At 42.5% G+C, this 18,030-nt stretch overlaps 1 long non-coding RNA gene across 1 annotated transcript; it reads left to right on the forward strand.

Moving 5' to 3' along the window:
• The first annotated feature begins 1,162 nt into the window (after window positions 1-1,162).
• Window positions 1,163-9,018, forward strand: LOC125940164 (uncharacterized). Its single transcript, XR_007463402.1, has 3 exons — window positions 1,163-1,576; window positions 2,245-2,338; window positions 8,615-9,018. It is a non-coding gene; the product is annotated as an uncharacterized LOC125940164 (long non-coding RNA).
• The last annotated feature ends 9,012 nt before the right edge of the window (window positions 9,019-18,030 follow it).

The raw sequence follows: 18,030 nt of genomic DNA on the forward strand, positions 1-18,030 counted from the left end.
AGGTATTTAGCCGATGTAACCGAGTTTACTATGCTATTGTTTAAAATATAAGTATTAGTTTGAGACTTTGGAACGGAAGTGAAGTTCAGGTGATTGGTCTTTTCTGTGTTAATTTGCATCTGCCATTTACAGCACCATTCCGTGAGTTTATTAGGTCAGATTGCAGTGTTATAATGTCGTTAGGGCTAGCCATATATCTCTCTGTAAATCACACAATCATCCGCAAAAAGGCGAACTGTTGAATTAATATTTAATGCTATGCCATTAATGTATATCATCATGTATCATTTAGCGCTTCATCTTGAAACAAGACCGGCGAGCGCACACTTTCTTGTACGGAATTCTGCTGTACAATAACAGATGGACGCATTGTGAGTGAAGAACAGAAACGATGGATGGTTAGGCTGCTTGACTCTCGGCATGTTTGAATGGGCAAAGTTCCGAATTTGTCGCTGTGTGGAGTATGTTTGTGTGCTCGTCATCTGCCGTCATAGCGCGGGTATACTTGCGCGGAATGTGTTTCACTCGGCTGCAAAACTTTGCACGCTGCGGCATCGAACACACACCAATACGTGTGCAAACTACGGGAAGGTGATCGAAGATGAGGGATATAGCACTGTGCGTACTGTCAAAAGAAAAGAAAGAAAGAAAAAGAAAAAAAAACGCCCTGTCCCGAGTTGGCATAATGATTCAACCTTTATTTCTTCTTTAACCCGACATGTAACACCATTTATTACATGAGCTTTATCTGTGGGTAAAAGTAATGGCACAACTCATTATTTGCCCGTTCATTACATGCACCAGCCAATCCAAATTAACACTATACTAGAGCTTATTGACGCATCGCACTACACTCTAGCACGGCATTGCAATGCTCACCGGACTCTCGTCTGGTTGACTTGTCTGCCTTTCTCTCCTTGCTTTCTCTATCTCTTTGTGTACAATGTATACAATGCCCTGTGGCAGAGAAAGCGATCTCCTCTTCCAGAGTTCAATTATTTGTCAAGCAATCATTTTACTCTTCCAACAACTACTGCATAAATGGGAAAACGAAACCGATTTTGTTTTGTTCTCCGCTCTCCCAGCACCAGGTGGAACCACGCGCGGCGCTTCCGATCTCGGAGGATGTAACAAGACGAGCGGTTGACGAAGCTGCATTGTGTAGCCAGCCGGTTTATCGTTTTATCTTGTATAGTTTGTTAGTTTACCGTAAATATGTCTTGATTTGTACTCAAGAGTGGAGCAAGGCCCTATGGAACAGAGATTGACGCATCGTGAGCGAACAACAGACGCGATGGATGGTTAGGCTGCTTGACTCTCGGCTCTACGACTCTCGGCATGTTAGGACTGGCAAAGTTCCGAATTTGTCGCGGTGTGGTGTACGCTTCTGTGCTCGTCAAGTGCCGTCAGAGCGCGGGGATGTTTGAACGGAATGTGTCCCTTCGTCTACAAAACTCTGCACGCTGCGGCATCGAAGTCCTGTGTACGGGTGCACGTATGCGCTTGGATACGGGATAGCCTGCCCTCAACGGATGTTCAACAGTGTACGCACGCTGCGCGTACGCGTACGTATGAGGTAAGCCCGTTGTAATTCTATTTGTTCGGTTTGCTTAGTGTAGCTGTTTAGATGATGTGTGGTAAGCTGGCGTCGCGAACAGAACTATTTGTTTTTCAAAAGGCCAGTAAACAGCGTCATAGGGCAAAAATGGCGCGTGAATGGGAAAAAGGATCACATAATTTCACATCGATCTCCATGGTAGCGCGATCGAAATTTTTTGTGTGGCGCGTATAACCTATTGCTCATGCGCGTTAAAAACTTAGAATAAGAGTGCATTCAGTTGCGCACATAATTCCTATTGACGCTTGTACTGTCACTATACGTGCGATAGTTGCCTCCTTGTTTGCATGCATTTTCATTATAGTTACCAAAAAAAAATAATGTTAGCTCTGCTGTGTCTTTCCTTGGTGCAACTGCTTGTGGTGCAGCAAGACGTTTTGCTTCTAATGATGTCTGGGCAATCCAAGCGTTCGTGTCGTGTAGCTAGCTGTAAATGTATCAGTTGCAAAAAAAAATGTACATGCCAGAGAAGCAAATGCAATCAATATAGACTGTATTTTATAAATCCTTCAGTTGAACTGCTTAAGCAGAAAGTAGATATGCGTGAAAATCAGATGATTGTGCTGATGCTTAGCAAGAGCAAGGTAACATAACATTACTGATTCAATATTTTCTTTTACTGAAAGACTAGTTGCTGGTGTCCTGCTGGAGCTGAGAAGAGATCTGCTGCCTGCCATGAGGCCATGTCTCTCAAGTTACCGCAATATTGTTGCCTTCAAAGTAAGTGGATTTGTTTCTCTCAGCATTTTACTACCAACCTGCATCATGGCAATCCACTTAGCTGTGTAGGTGATCACTGTTAGTGACATTGCAGTGCTGGTGGACAAGCACCCTTTGAATGTTACATCACACAGCTGTAGCAATATGTGAAGCTGTTAATATACAGAGTGTCCCAACTATGATGCATGAATATTTTTTTAAATAAAGATGCCACGTAGCTGGACAAAACCAAGTTATTACGTTTGCCATTGCTTGGAGATACTGAGAATATTCTTTGCATTCTGCCTAATTAGATCATTAGTCTTAATTAATCAACCTCTCAATTAGTCTAATCAGATGAAAAGTGTAAATGAGGAAATTGTAGAACACCATGAACTCCCGATACAGCATCCTGTTGTGCAAAGTGCTACATAAAAGTGTTCTTCCGAGCGGGAAAGAAGCTCGCGAATACACATAAAATTGCCGCATGAATGGCCACTCGAGGCTCTTTGCGTGTATTCGTGGCTTTCACGCTCAGAAAAACTTTCATGTAGCACGTATTTCATGTGATTATAATATTTGAGAAGTTGATTAAATAATTTACACTTAATTATGCAATTAGGCAGGATGCAAAAAAAGTGAGTATCTCCAGGTGATGGCAAACTTTACCTTGGTTGTGCCCAGATACGTAGCATTTGCATATTTTCAAACCTTTGTGTGTTGGGACACCCCGTATAAGCCAGATTTGTTTCTCCAAGTTAATATACTGATGACATTCGATTGTGGTCTAGCAATTTTAATTTGCTCTTGATAGGTTGTTCAAGCAAATCAACCGAGTTGTTACGCATGAAATGCGGCATTTGTAGGTGTGTTCTGCAACACTGCAGCCCTGTAGCCCTAAATAACTTTTGAGTAAAGTGCTACTACTATAATTTCTCTAAAGCATGCAGCAAGGTTCAGGATTCCAGGAGGCTGGCATCAAGAGAGATCTATTTATATGAATTTCATATGTGAAAATGAAGTGTTATTGTTTGGATGACTGTATAAGCTATGCTTTAATTCCAGTCTTGCATGAGGCAGACTTGGACGGGAAAATTGATTTCTTTTGGGCGATGTGGTACAAATGCATGGGGTAATGCTTGTATGCATACACATTACATCCCTATTGCTTAGCCAAGGGGTGCCCCTGCGTGTTAACATTTACAGGGCTCAGACTGAAGAATGTCAACTTTTGTAAAATCAGCTACACCTTTTAGATTATGAGATTACAATTATTGCATACCGTCATAGTGTGGTATATGGGCTGAATGTTTTTCACTTTGTCTATAAAACCCTGCACACTGCGGTATCATGAAAATTTATTTTATGTAAAACAAGCCATGCTGCTTGCCGATTTAAGCAAATATAAGGCAACTTTTCTAGGAATGTTTCTGGCCTTGTAATGTACTTCATGTTATATTCTTTAAGACTATAAAGCAGATTGTTCTTCTGTACATTTTCTGGAAACCTTATCTGCGGTGATCTAAACCACTTGGCAACAATGCTGTGATTGCTACTGCGTGTGGAGCAAACGCAGCTTTGCCTTGTTCAATTGTGTCGCGGGCACTTCTGAAGCGCTGCCTATTTAGTAAATAATCTTGGTGGCATGGAAGCGCCATCTGCTTCTATGCATTGCTTTGTTTTCTTGTGGCATCACGTCACATTATAATCGTAATTTTTTTTTCGTTTTCTGAGAGTCTCATATTGCCCCCCCCCCTCATCATGCTGTAATTGTAGTTGCATTATTTATGTGCAAATATTTATGTATAGATGACCACTGCTCCAAGTCCCATTTTATCGCAAAGTAAGCTACGAATACCCAAGGAATTATGTATAGCAAAATACCAAAGTCAAATTGCCGAACACAACCAAGCAGACTCAGTGCACAGTCTCAAACCAGATTGCATTGGTCATGCAAAGGTGCACAGCATACCTCTTTATTACTTGCTGAACAAGCTATGAGAAAATTGAATATTTATGTTTGCTTCAATTAAGTGCTGTCAGCCATTACTTCTGCCCTCGGCAATTGTGGACTATTATCACGGCTTTTCTTTTTCTAACTCATTTTGCTTATTATAGAGGGATTACTGCCTGTGTTCATAGGAAATAAATCATATGGGCAATCAAACGCCAAGAATGTATAAACTTGGAACATTGATTGTGCAGTTTGATGGTTCAGAATAAGTAGAAATACAGCATAAACACTTAACTTTTACTTGAAACAACAATAGAGCAACAATAGAGCTGTAGCCCCTGTGCCAAGTAAATTTCAATTCTGCTTTTTGCATCCTATCAGAGCGCTGGTAACGTGTTTCACATTTCTGTCAGCCAACTAACCTGTCTTGTAACAGTAAAAATGTGCCAACTATATTTTTTAACAACATGCTAGAATATGCAGGCAGTTCGCTTAGAAAACTAAAGCCATAGAATTACAGTGTACTAGAATAGGGGCAGTGCGCTCACTGCCGTATCCCTGCGCCGCGTCGCCGCAGCGCACTCAGCGTCGACTGTTCCGGCGCCTGCCAGAGGCGCTGCCGCCAGTTTCTCCTGAAAACTTCCCTCGCTTGGTATGGAGTGCGTTCTGTTGGATCGCGACGTTGTCCGTTCTCCCTCAAGGGCTGTAGAAGATAGCGCCAACCTTTCCTTTCTGAAAACGAACCACTTAATAACGACGTTGTCGGCTCTCGACTGCAAGTCCTGCCGGCGTTTTCAGCAGTATCCTCTGTGCCTGACGCTTTACTCAATGTGCACTCTGAGTGAGTGAGAATGGCTAGCCGCCGTCGAAATTACTGCTTTGCACCCGAGTGCTGAACTGGCTACAGTCGCGTGAAAGATGCACCAAAGGCGTCTTTGCTCACCGTTCCACGCGATGAAGAACGGCGAAAGGAATGGGAGAGGAACCTCAACCGTGCAGATAAGACACTGGAGGAATCTTGTTGGTGTGTGAGTTACACTTCGAACCGCCATTCATAATTTGGGACTAAAGATGTGTGCATTCCTCGTGACAATTGCCACTGCTATCAGAAAACGCTGTTCCCACGATTCTTCCGAATTTACCACAGTACCTGACGAAGATGACACCGAAGCCCAGGAACAAAAGGAAAAGGTTTGAAAGCACCCGCGAAGAATAGCCGAAGCGCACTATAGACAGTAGCTATTCGGAGTTTTCATCGGCTGCTCCCGGCGCTTCCGGGATCATTCTTTATTTCGTTGTAAATAAACATTGTTATTGCATAAATGTACACCCCTGAGCAAAAGTATACGGACCAGGGATTGCGCGATAAAGCCGATTTTTTCAACTGCCTGCGAATACAGCTTGAAATTGAGGGCTACAGTCGTCTTGGCATTGCGAGCTTTCCAGTGTACTCGTCAATTTCAGTTTATGCATGTTAATTGCGCAGAAATTGAGTTTTTTTCGGCGACTCTGTGGTCCGTATACTTTTGCTCACGGGTGTTCCTGGTATTTTCATCCTTTCGATTTCATGTCGCATTAATGTTACGAAAGATCTAATACATAAATAACCAGGTAACCAGCTTAACTTGTGCAGCAGTCATACCTAAATATTAAATTTCGTGAATAGATGGGGCAACGTGAAAATGTCTAAGGCACTGCACGCCTTAATTACCTGCGAAAAAAAAACGAAGTGGCGGTTACATTCGGCGCGGTGGTGCTGGAAACGCGGATGCGCGGTCGTTGCGGCGAAACCACACTGATCATTTTATCGATCAGCTGCAGAAAAGAACTCGAGTGCCTCTTGCTACCGTGACTGCAGCGGCCGTATCAAGCCTTTAACAGAACAGCCATGAATAGCAAGGCTAGTTCATCCATGCCTCCGGCTCAAAGCATCGCCAACCCTCTGTAGATCAGCCGCAACAATAATTTATTTCACTGCACACTGAGAAGGTGCACCAAAAGAACTTTCGTGCGCTGCACTTCGTGCATTTCACTTTTATACGGTGAAAACAACAACACGCGATAGCTGTTTTACCGCGACGCGTAGGAAAGTTTCAGGTGACGCTGCGAACCGCGCCACCTTTCGGCAGCGACACGAAGTGCGTCAAGCTCTGCCACGTTGTGAGCGCACTACAACTCTTCTAGTACACTGTACATAGAATCAATACAGTGATGCGACTTTCGGTTTTCATGTTGAGAAAAGTAAGGTGGGAGCTGTTTCCAATGTTCTGACTAGATAGCAAAGCTAGTATAAAAAGTTGAACACCACTGAGCTCTACTATGGGGGGCTGGATAGCGCATTGAGCGCCTTCGACTGAAGCCATTGTCCCAGAAGTTGGTACTTCACGACTTTGCTGTGGCATTTCACCTGCACAGGAGTGCGGCATTTCGTCTGCTATAATGCTTGCCCTTTGTGCCGCAAGCTACCGAAGCAGTCCAGAGAAGTATTTCGAGAAGACGTCCAGAATTTTCCATCACAGCACTGACAGCATCGCTAACATGAGTGGCGCGTGCTGAAAACACTTGTCAATCAGAAAATGCTTTCTGTAAGAAAAACTTATCACGTACGGGTTCAGAACATCGTAACAGCTCTCATCAGACATGTGGAGACATCGCCTAGATGTGGAAAACCACGAAGAAAAATTTTTATGGCAGCAATATTGTGCAACGGCACACACTAGTAAGTGCAGCGTATGCCCTACTTTTGGTACAAGCTGCTGCACGACACTGCATTTCTGCTGGCTTCATCTACCCCTGGCTCTGTGGGCAGCGAAGCGGCATCCAGCAAAACATAGTAGAGATCAGTGGTGCACATAGTCTACCCCTGGCTCTGTGGGCAGCGAAGCGGCATCCAGCAAAACATAGTAGAGATCAGTGGTGCACATAGTATTTTATGTCCCCTTTCTCGATGCCAGCTGAACACACGGTAACTGTTTCCAAAGCAGAAAAACTAAGGGCAAGGGCTCTGCACACATTGCATCGTAAAGTGGCTGATGCTTGGGCAAAGCAAATACTGTGCATGGTAGATTTGTGTGAGGCAAGCTAGGAGTCAAAAAGCCTGCTGCATACTAACTAGGAAATGACCAACATATTGTTGCATGGTGAAATTCTTTTTTTATTCCTCATCACTCATTTGTGTAGGGGAGACGGCTCTCACAACTGGAGAAGCCTGGGAAGCATGCAGTACTCCACAAAACCGGTTTCAACGTAAAATGTGTCTGCATCATAATTTCATGGCTGCAAGAGTGCGCCCAATGGTAAACACATCTGAGTGTTCATGATGTCATGCATTATCCACTTTATCTGCACGTCATACCTATCTTGACAAAGCTGATATTGCCTTTAGAGAAATTGTAGATGTTGTGAGCTTGCATTTCAGAACGCACAACAAGCTTAACACGTACAACACCAGAACAATTTGTTGAGAATTTCGGATCAGGAATCTTCGAAGCACGATTTGTTTAGTGGTGTTAAGATTCTGCTTAAGGTTGTTGATTATTACATTCATATAGTGTTCAAGCATTGCTGTAACAACATTCTTCGCTTGGAGTACATAGTAAGGGTGTACTCCACATGAGCTGGTGGCATTTTGCTCCATATTCAAAAACTGGTTTCTTCTTCAGTTGAGATTTTCAAGTTTGCATTCTTTATTAGCTGTTGTATGTAACCTATCCTAAATGTTTGAATAGTGAACACGTGACCTTTTTGATTGATTTTGTGGATTGTACACCCTTGCTGCAAACAATTTGAGATGATAACTGTTTCCGCCTTAATGAAAAATAATTGCTTGAAGCAGCCATAGCCACCAATAATACTAGCATGACACGATTATGAAAATTGTGGTATTGTCTTTGATTTATAATGTTTTTAAACATATGGAGCTCTGCCTGTGGTGTAAATGGGTTCCTGATATCCATTCGTGATGCAAGAATTTGAAGAATAAACTGAAGCAAGAATGTTTACTTACTTTTCAAGAGAAGCTCATGGCAATTTCCTCATGAAAAGTAAAATAACTATAAATAACTTTACTGAGCTGAGAAGAGTGCTACAATTGTCTCATTCGAATAGTGCCATATACAGCAGCTACAACAAATGCTTACTATTTTGGTTGCATTTGTATATATGGTCTTGTCACGTGTTGCAAGCTGCATTCAGAATGGCCACAGCTCAGTCATGATTGTGGCATTGTGCAATGAAGTACCGCTAGCATCACCCGGAAAGTGTCGCAAAGTAACAAATACAACTTTAAATGGGTTCTTTTAGGAAAAAAGACTTAGCTCAGAAAATTATCCTTTTTTATGCAGCCTGTCGAGACAAGGTTTCTTTACATGGCCATGGCGCTCAAGGAAGAAACCGAGACTGTAGACTGCCAACGTTCATTCCTGTTCCGGCAAAGACGGGCCAGCAGTAACCAGCAGGATTTTACAAAGTGAACTCATCACAGCTTGAGCCACTCCATGACACAAGCAGTTGCTCCTCGAACCACCGTGCAAAGGTTCCTTGGGGCACAAGTCCAACTCAGCGCCACAACCTTTCTTCTGCAGTTTTTCTACCTACTTAGCTAACCAGGTGGGTCAAAGATGGCAGAGGGAAAGGGAATCACAGCTTTAAGCATAGAACCTGCTCAAGCTTAATGCAGTTTGAGAGTGAACAGTGAACGAGAAATAGGTAGAGAGAAATAGGACACCTCTTCTCCCTCAGAGAATTGGCAGTGAAAAAAAAACTGCTTATGAAGGCTTGAATATTGGTCGGAATAATTTGGCATAGGTAGGATAATGACTATGAATGTTTCTGGCTAAGGTAGTGGTAGTAGGCTGAATAATCAAGGAGTTTAGATATAGATTAGAAAACAAATTTCATTACACTACCAGAATTTTAAATCATCCCAATGATTCTTTTAATTGACGGTTTATGCGTGTTGAGCAACAATGCTTCTTGATGCCTGCTTCTTGCTGAGATCATTCTTATGCTGCATAATTCACCTGTTCAAGTTCCATGTTTCTCCCGTCCAAGCAAATTTACATTCATCACAAGAAAACGTATAGATTATTTACAGAAACTTGCTGATTAAATGACAGAGCAGCATGCACCCCAGGCTTTCTTAGATGTGCGTTCAAGAGCCTCAGATCTCGTGAATGTTAGACATACTCCTGCTGAGCAAGTTCTTGGTATCATCTACAAGGTCATTTCAGAATATGAGTTTGCTTAAGTTGGAGAAACAGTCAATTGAAGACATGTCAAGCGATATCGCTGTCGATGCATCTACATTCCAACTGAAATAAAAGTAAATATAGCACCAAATGCAAGAATTATTGGGATGATGGTATTCTTGCAGTGGAATGAAATCCTTCTTCTAATCTAAATATGCAATCCATAATAATTCAGACTACTAAATACTTCTAAAGGGGTTGCGTCGTGAATTATGCATGTTGTATTCCGTATTTACTATAAGACCCAACGATGCTTAAACAGCAGAGAAAACATTAAGAGCTGAGTACTTAATACATTATATTGCTCCATAAATCAGTTTCCCTGCCAACCTCAGCGTCCCGCGCTAATAATGTTTGGGAGAATGTGTGAAACAAGGCACCTGACCCATAGAGTAGTGCTGTTCACTTTGTTTTGGAATGAAGGTCATACTGTACATATATGTGATAGCCATACGTGTCATTACCTTTAAAAAAAAGGAAGCAAAACTGCGAGTCTGCCTAAGTGGAACAGATTCATTTAAAAAAAATGTTTTGTGCATAAACAAGCAAGGACGAAGAAAAGGAGCAACACAAGCACGATCGCGTTCTAACAACTGGTTTTATTTTCGAAGAACCATTTACTTAAGAACCCAGATCTGTGCTATCCAGTCAACACAACACATCAATAGCGTATATAACAACACTTGTGATAAAATGCCACGGATAAGTGCGACCCGGTCAACATAAAAACAGCAATGCGCATTAAACAAGCACTTAAGATGGAAAAGACAGGAGCGAATATAGCAGTCAAACAGAAGGATGACTGATGCATTTTCCCTTTAGTTTTGCAATCCAGTGCGCTTCCACAATTTCTCTCGCGATTTGATTTCGATGCCTAAACAATATGCCGGTGCTTCTAAGTCAAGGTGAGCACGCATGTTCTTGAAAAAGCATAGCCAAATGCTTACTAGGGCCAGCTTTCAGACTGGAAAAGTGTTCCCTTAGTCTCGTGTTAACACATATTGCAGTCTGCACTACGTACACATGACCTCATATCATAGGAACCTGATACACAACTTTCTTCGCGCAATGAAGAAATTGGCTCTCACGTGGATTTTTAATACTGCATTCTTTCTTTGCATCACCCTTACTTTCGAACTTGCTTTTTATCCTAGAACACACACTACCTCTTGTTTTTAGACGAAAGCACCACTCTTACTTCGCAACTCCCAGCCGCCTTTTTAAGTCTGTGTGAAAGGCCATGCACATACGGAATCACTGAAACCTTGGAAGCTAATTCTTTCTGGCTTTGTTTTTTGTGCATAGTTCTTTATCCTGTTTAAGTTTTTCATAAGTCTAGCACATGACGCCAGCATCACAGCGAGCAGGCTTCTACCCGGCCTCTCTCAACTGATCAACTTGCTCAAGAAAGGCAATGTTTACTGTGCGGTAACACGACTTCAACAATGCTGACCGGCAACATGAAATGACTATGCCATTCTTCACAAGCCTGGAATGGTTTGAGGCATAGTTCATTAGCGGTTTTCCAGCTCTGGGCGTGAATGACCAACACACATGTTCTGGTAGAATTTCTAACTTGTTATAAAGGAACTGTAGCTTGTTATCTACCGGTACTTCTGAAGTAAAAGTCAAGCCTTCAATAGTAGTAGAAGCCTTTGACTCTAGGCAAGGGCTTAAATTTTACTTTGCAAGTACTGGTAGATAGGAAGCTACAGTTTCTTGTTAACAAGCTACATGAACTATGCCTCAAGCAATTCCAGGCTTGTAAAGAATGGCACAGTCATTTCATGTTGCCACTCAGCATTGTTGAAGTCGTGTTACCACACTGTAAACATTGCCTTTCTTGAGCAAGTTGATCAGTTGAGAGAGGCTGGGTACCTGCTCGCTGTGATGCTGGTGTCATGCGCTAGACTAATGAAAAAACTTGAACAGGATAAGGAACTATGCACAAAAAATTTAAGGCAGAAAGAATTAGCTTTCAAGGTTTCAGTGATTCCATATGTGCATGGCCTTTCACACACACTTAAAAAGGTGGCTGGGAGTTATGAAGTAAAAGTGGTGTTTTCGGCTAAAAACAAAAGAGGTAATGTGTGTTCTAGAGTAAAAAGTAAGTTCGAACGTAAGGGTGATGCAAAGAAAGAATAGTATTAAACATCCGCATAAGAACCAATTTCTTAATTGTGTGAAGAATGTTGAGTATCAGGTTTCTATGACATGTGGTCATGTGTACGTAGGGCAGACTGCAAGATGCATTAACACAAGACTAAGGGAACACTTGTCCAGTCTGAAAGGTGGCCCTAGTAAGCATTTGGCCATGCATTGTCAAGAACATGCGTGCTCACCTTGTCTTAGAAGCACCGGCACAGTGTTTAGGCAACGAAATCAAACCGCGAGGGAAATTGTGGAAATGCACTGGATTGCAAAACTAAAGTAAAAATGCATCAGTCGTCCTTCTGTTTCATTGCTAGATAAAGAGAATTCGCTCCTGTCATCTTATCTTTAACATAGTTTCATCTTAAGTGCTCGTTTTATGTGCATTGCTGTTTTTATGTTGACGGGGTCGCGCTGATCCGTGGCATTTTTATCACGTGTTGTTATATGCGCTGTTGATGTGTCCTGTTGATTGGATTGAGCAGATCTCTGGGTTCCTAAGCAAATGGTTCTTCGTCCTTGTTTGTTTGCGCGCAGAAAATTTTTTTAATACAAAGAGTTTTTCAAAACTGTAAGGAGGTTTTTACTGTGTGCAGTTTAAAAAAAGAAAAAAGCTGCACAGCTGTTACTAAATGCACTCTCCAGAGCTTTACACTATGCAGCTCTACTAGTTTACACAGAATACACTTCACGTCTCGTCACGGCCCAGGTGGCTATTTAGGTTTTTCAAAGGTGTTTCATTGTATGGGACGGCACATACAGCATCACTTATTTGCAAGATATTGCATTCCAATTCTGTCATATGAGATAAATTCATTAGAGGGTTTTAAATTGCCCTAAATGTATTACAGCTGTGGACCAGTACACTGGCAGTAGCTTGCAGTAACTATAGCTTGTGGAAATATAATTGCAACTGCCATGTTATGTGTACCTGCTAGTGCACAGGCATCGGCCACAGAAATCTTTAGGGTACACTAGTTTCTTCTATTTTGGAGTACACATCCTCCACCAGATTAAAATGTGAAGTGGATTGTCATTTGCGGCGTATACTCCTGCGTAAACTTTATAACCATTTCTCCTCATCTGCTCTACAGATCATTGTTGCTACAACTGCAAAATCAGGGTGCCTGTTTACAGCACCTGTAGAGAGCAAAGTCGGCGAATCATGAATGAATAATCATATAATTTTAGTATTTTCCAGCAAAGTAAACACTTTGTGTCTTCCACTGTGGTGTTTTTCAAATTCTAAGGTTGGCACATGTGCACAAGGTTTCACTACAGTATGTCATTTTGCAGGAAAAAGTGTATTTGCGCGTGATGTTCTGCTGCACAGAATGTCATGAGTTTTCTTATGTGTCGGTCACCATCTCGCAAACTGCGCCTTTCGGAGTTGGAAGGCAACATTAATGCGAAGCACATTTAATGTTCGAAAAAAAAGGATGTGCCCTCTGATCCCCTTATTTCGATGGGGGCGAAATGCGAAAACACCCGTCTACTTAGATTTAGGTGCACGTTAAAGAATTCCAGGTGGTCCGAATTTCCGGAATCCCCCACTATGGCGTGCCTCATAATCAGATCGTGGTTTTGGCACGTAAAACCCCACAATTTAATTTTTTTGATCTCCTTATTCTCCTCACTTGATGCCTAGTGTTCTAATAGCATGATCGACACGATGAGCATCAATGTGATGTGCAATTATTGTGTATTGGGGGCCAGGGTACATTCATTTTAGCAGCTTTTTCGGTTGACTTGAATCAGTATTGTAGAATGCTGTCTGCTTCTTTTACTCATTGTTACCAAATATCACTTTTGACTGCTGCAACAAGTATAATGTTGTTTGCTAGCACTCCTGCCAACCGATATAACTTGAAGGCATCTGTGATAAAAAAAACAGCTAATGATTTCCCAAGAGCTAAGGTCCAGTGAGACCAATAAGTTTTAAGCTAATACCTGTGGATCGTACTGCTGAATGAATGCCCATCCAGTAGGACTGCCCATACCATTTTCTTCCATAAAATTACATTGAAGTTTTGAACAGAATCTGAACATAGACTTGTCTGCAAAGTGATCCATTTCCTTATCCAAGTAATACAGCTTCAGCAGGAAGACTGAAACTTCAAGTCGTCAGTAGTGGCATGAACATACAGTAAACAGTGCTAAACTTTTCCCTATCTTGCACCTTTTATCATTTCCCGTCCCATTTTTTTTCACAGGTTGTTCTTTACTATTTATGGTCATACCCAGTTTAATTTGGTCTCCTTACTTATTTATTATTTGACCAATATCTTTTTTTCTTTATCGGATCTTGATGAAATGTTTATTGATAACGTACCTTCATTTGCCATTTCCACTGATCTTAACCAGACACATCATGTTAAAAAGTTTATTTTGCCTAATTCTTCATTGCTTTTTTTTGCCAAATGTCCAAACAGTTTATTTTAATTCCTATGTTGATTTCTGGCAAGAATAGGTCTACTAGGTCTACAGATCGTTTTCTGTTTACGTCATCCCTACTCATTGTAACAACTTACAGCAGTGCCCCTACACACTCCATCACAATCACTGCGAAACACACCCTTCATACCTTTATTTTAACACTTTAGTTTCTCTTGACCTACTATATGCACCAGATGAGGGTAGGGGCGAGTGAGCTATGCACATCCAAAACCGCTGCCAAGGAAAACAGTTGCTGCCCTGATGACACGTATCTGTCGAAATGTTGGCTACAGCAACATCCCTTGTTTTGACAATGTTGAACCACGTTCATGGTTTTTTAATACTTCAGTTACCGCTTTGTTGTGTTCTGTGATTGTCTTTTGTTGCCACTTCCTTTAGGATGGAAATTCACCAACATTATTTGTTTCTCCTAACAGCAGCAAGTTTATCCTTGCAAGGCATGTGCGAACAGCTTTCACCAGGAAACAGTGCAAGACGAGTGGTCGAAGAAAATAAAATTGCTTCTGTGATCTAAAGTACTTGATGAATAAAATTTTGCACTTATTTGTATATATGTCGTGCAATTCATTCATATCACAAAAAGCAAAGTGTTTGATCTTTTGAGCTATTTCAATGTGTTGGCCAGACAGTTTTCTCCATAGCGACCTGCTGCTTCTGCAATGAGCTGCATTCATGACATTTGCATTAAAGGATATGTACTATCGGGGACAAAAGTGCCCAGGACGTGCGAGTGTCGACCAAATTGCATCTCTGCACTATCAGCCACTATCATCTGCGTTGCAGACCACTTTCCGAATGCAAATGTTAGCGTGGCTGATCCCAGCAGAAAGTGCACCAATAAAATTCGGTCGTCATTCGCACATTTTGGGCACTTCTGTCCCCGATAGTACATTCTCTAAATAATCAATATGCTCTGTAAAACATAATGCATGAAACACCTCTATTTTAACGATTGGACTGTATAGTACAGATTTAGCATACGGAGCCATTTTTATTTATGAGTACGGAAACACCTGTATGTTAACGGTTGGACCGTATAGTAGAGATTCAGCATACAGAGTCGTTTGTTTTCTGGATACAGAAACACCTGTATTTTAACGGTTGGACCGTATAGTACAAATTCAGCATACGGAGCCTTTCGTTTCCTGGATACGAAAACACCTGTATTTTAACGGTTGGACCGTATACTACAGATTCAATATACAGCGCCTTCCGTTTTCTGAATACGGAAAGCACCTGTACATTAACGGTCGAACCATACGATTCAGCATACAGAGTCTTCCGTTTTCTGAATACATAAGCACTCGTATTTTGTAATACGGTCTCTATTTTTAGGGTTGTCCTTTCTACGAAAATGACCGTTCTTTACTTACGGAAAGTGTTCGGTCACAAATTACCAGCAGATTTGCCGTAAAACCAAAGCAATTTTTTTAACACGAAAGTGTTTCATGCCGGGGTCCACCAAGACTTCACTGACGTATTTCCGTCACGGAAATACGTCAGTGAAGTGCATTGAAGTGCAGTGCATTTCCGTCACGGAAATACGTCAGCTTACAATGTACACGAACATAATACAAAGAAAGAAACCAGAAGAAAAATTTCCACAAACATGCAAAATTTGGAAATCGAACCCACGACCTCTCGGTCCGCGACGATAGATCGCCGAGCGTTTAACCCATTGCGCCACAAACGCATTTGCAGAGAGCTACACAGACGCGCCTTATATATCTAACACTCCTCCGTGTACCCGCGCTCTTGCTCGGGGCGGTGCCGCCGCCTACGAGCAGAAAAGAGAAGTACTGCATTATGACACTAACGCGCACCGACAGTGAACGCTTCGGTGGTCTCAGCACTACGACGCCTCGATGCCAGCATTCGAAGGGACGCTGGCATCAAGAAGCACTACCAACGCCACCTAGGTGGCGTTCACCGTACTCAGCACAGCGGAGCGTGGCCTCCGCAATTAGCTCTGAAAATGTTTCTGAAGTTGATCGCGGAGGCTGCAATTACGACGCGCTGTACGCGCTGATTTGACTCGGTGACGATTCAGTTACGTGCTTTGTCTTGCCCGTTGTATTAGTGTGTCAGTTACGTGCTTCGTCTTTCGCGTTGTGCTAGCGTGTGCAGCGTAGTGCAGCTTCCATATGCACGACGGTTGCTCATGGTCATCGACGTTGGTAGTCGTGATGGAGGAGACGTGCCACCAGGCGTCAGCGTGGGTGCATCAACGCCTAAGGGCGCTTTAGCCACAAAACACCAATAGACATTATATATCAATGTGCAATAAACATTACACTACTTCTGTGAAGACACGTTTCACTTTCGTGTTCTATACCGATTCCTATATAAGAGGGATCAACCACATTTTTTTACAGTGTAGGGTACCCGACTTGTGAGCTGAGGACGTAAGTTCGAATCCTACTTGCCGGCGCGTTTTTTTTTCAGCCCAGTCATTTTTTTATCAGCGTATAAATTGCGAATTTAATTAATTCCATCTTCGAGGAGCGTCGGAAAGAATAACCGTTGCTTCCTTGATGAGCACCGGAAAAGAGCTACTGTTAGTCCTCCGCATGGCGAGTAACATTTCATCCTCTCTCACTTACCCCCTAAAGGGAGGAATGGTTGTGGCAAATCAGTTCCTGCTTTCCTGCTTTTCTTCTTAGATTATATTATTATATTTGAGAATTTCGCTGATTCATGTGTAATTCATGCACCATAAATGCGAAAATTTTAATATCCTTTTAAATGCCATTTTTTAGATAACTCTGGTGAATAAAGATATAAGGACGTGATCTCCGATTATCCTTAAAAGGCATTCCATTATTTGATTACCTGCGCGTCATGATTTATTGAGCAATGCAAAAACTAATTCAAAGAGAAAATATTTTAAAAATATAACCGCACCACCAAGCGATGCTGCCCTGTGTCGGTTATGAGTTCCTTTACAGCGCAATTGGGCATGTTCGACAAAAATGTCGAGGAAGAAGGCTGACGCTACTGTTTCCACGGGTTTACTGCAAACGGAGCTGCTCATCCGAAGTATGGCTGTTCCCGACAAGCACAACTGCAGTTAGGCGTTATGGGTCCACTTGCACTGCAACATAACTCACGACTTACTTCTAAGCATTCCAGGAACAAAAAGCGATTATCTTGCATTCAACTTCCATAAAGATTCAATAACAGCTTTTAGGGCATAAACGAATACTATGTTGCGTCACAACAGCTTTGCAGTCTCCGTCGAAGATACATCAGTGTGCTTGAGTCCTTGGCGCCATGACGCCGCTTTCTTACACCCCGCGCGGTGGAGACCACCGTTTCAGTCGCTAAACTGGCGATGAACAGACAAAGCACCGCTGTTCCGGGCTTCCAGCGTGTTTTCTAGACGCCAGTGGTGTTTGTCTGTCACCGCGGCTCTCGCATTGGAGCTGCAATTCGCTGTGTTCTGGCAAGTTCGAAATCTCGCCGCATCTGCCATCGAATCTGCTTTCGAAATGGTGCACTCCAAGACTTCCAAAGATTAATGTTGGGGGTGTCTCGGAATGTGGTCTCTGTGAAAGGTATGCGAGGTTCTTTATTTTCATACGCGACTCGGCCTCACGCCCCTTTAGAAATGCAGCCGATTTCCCCCAAGCAGCTTCTGTCGTCGGCTGGGCTGCCCGAGGTAGAATACCTGCCGCTTCGATGACGCTGTCTCGGCCCACTATAGGCGATAATGTGACCTGGCCGCGGCTTCCCATTAGCGTGTCCTCGGGGTGAGAACATAACCACGGGCAGTTGGAATGTGAGAGGCATGGTTACATGCGAACGCCTCGCGCTTCCAGTAAAAATTCACGGAAAGAGCCGTGCGTGATCAGTTCATCATTTCAACGACAGAGGCTCTTGTCTCCGGGGCAGGCAGTTTG

The sequence above is a fragment of the Dermacentor silvarum genome, chromosome 9 (genome assembly GCF_013339745.2).
Source record: "Dermacentor silvarum isolate Dsil-2018 chromosome 9, BIME_Dsil_1.4, whole genome shotgun sequence".
NCBI classification, from domain to species: domain Eukaryota; kingdom Metazoa; phylum Arthropoda; class Arachnida; order Ixodida; family Ixodidae; genus Dermacentor; species Dermacentor silvarum.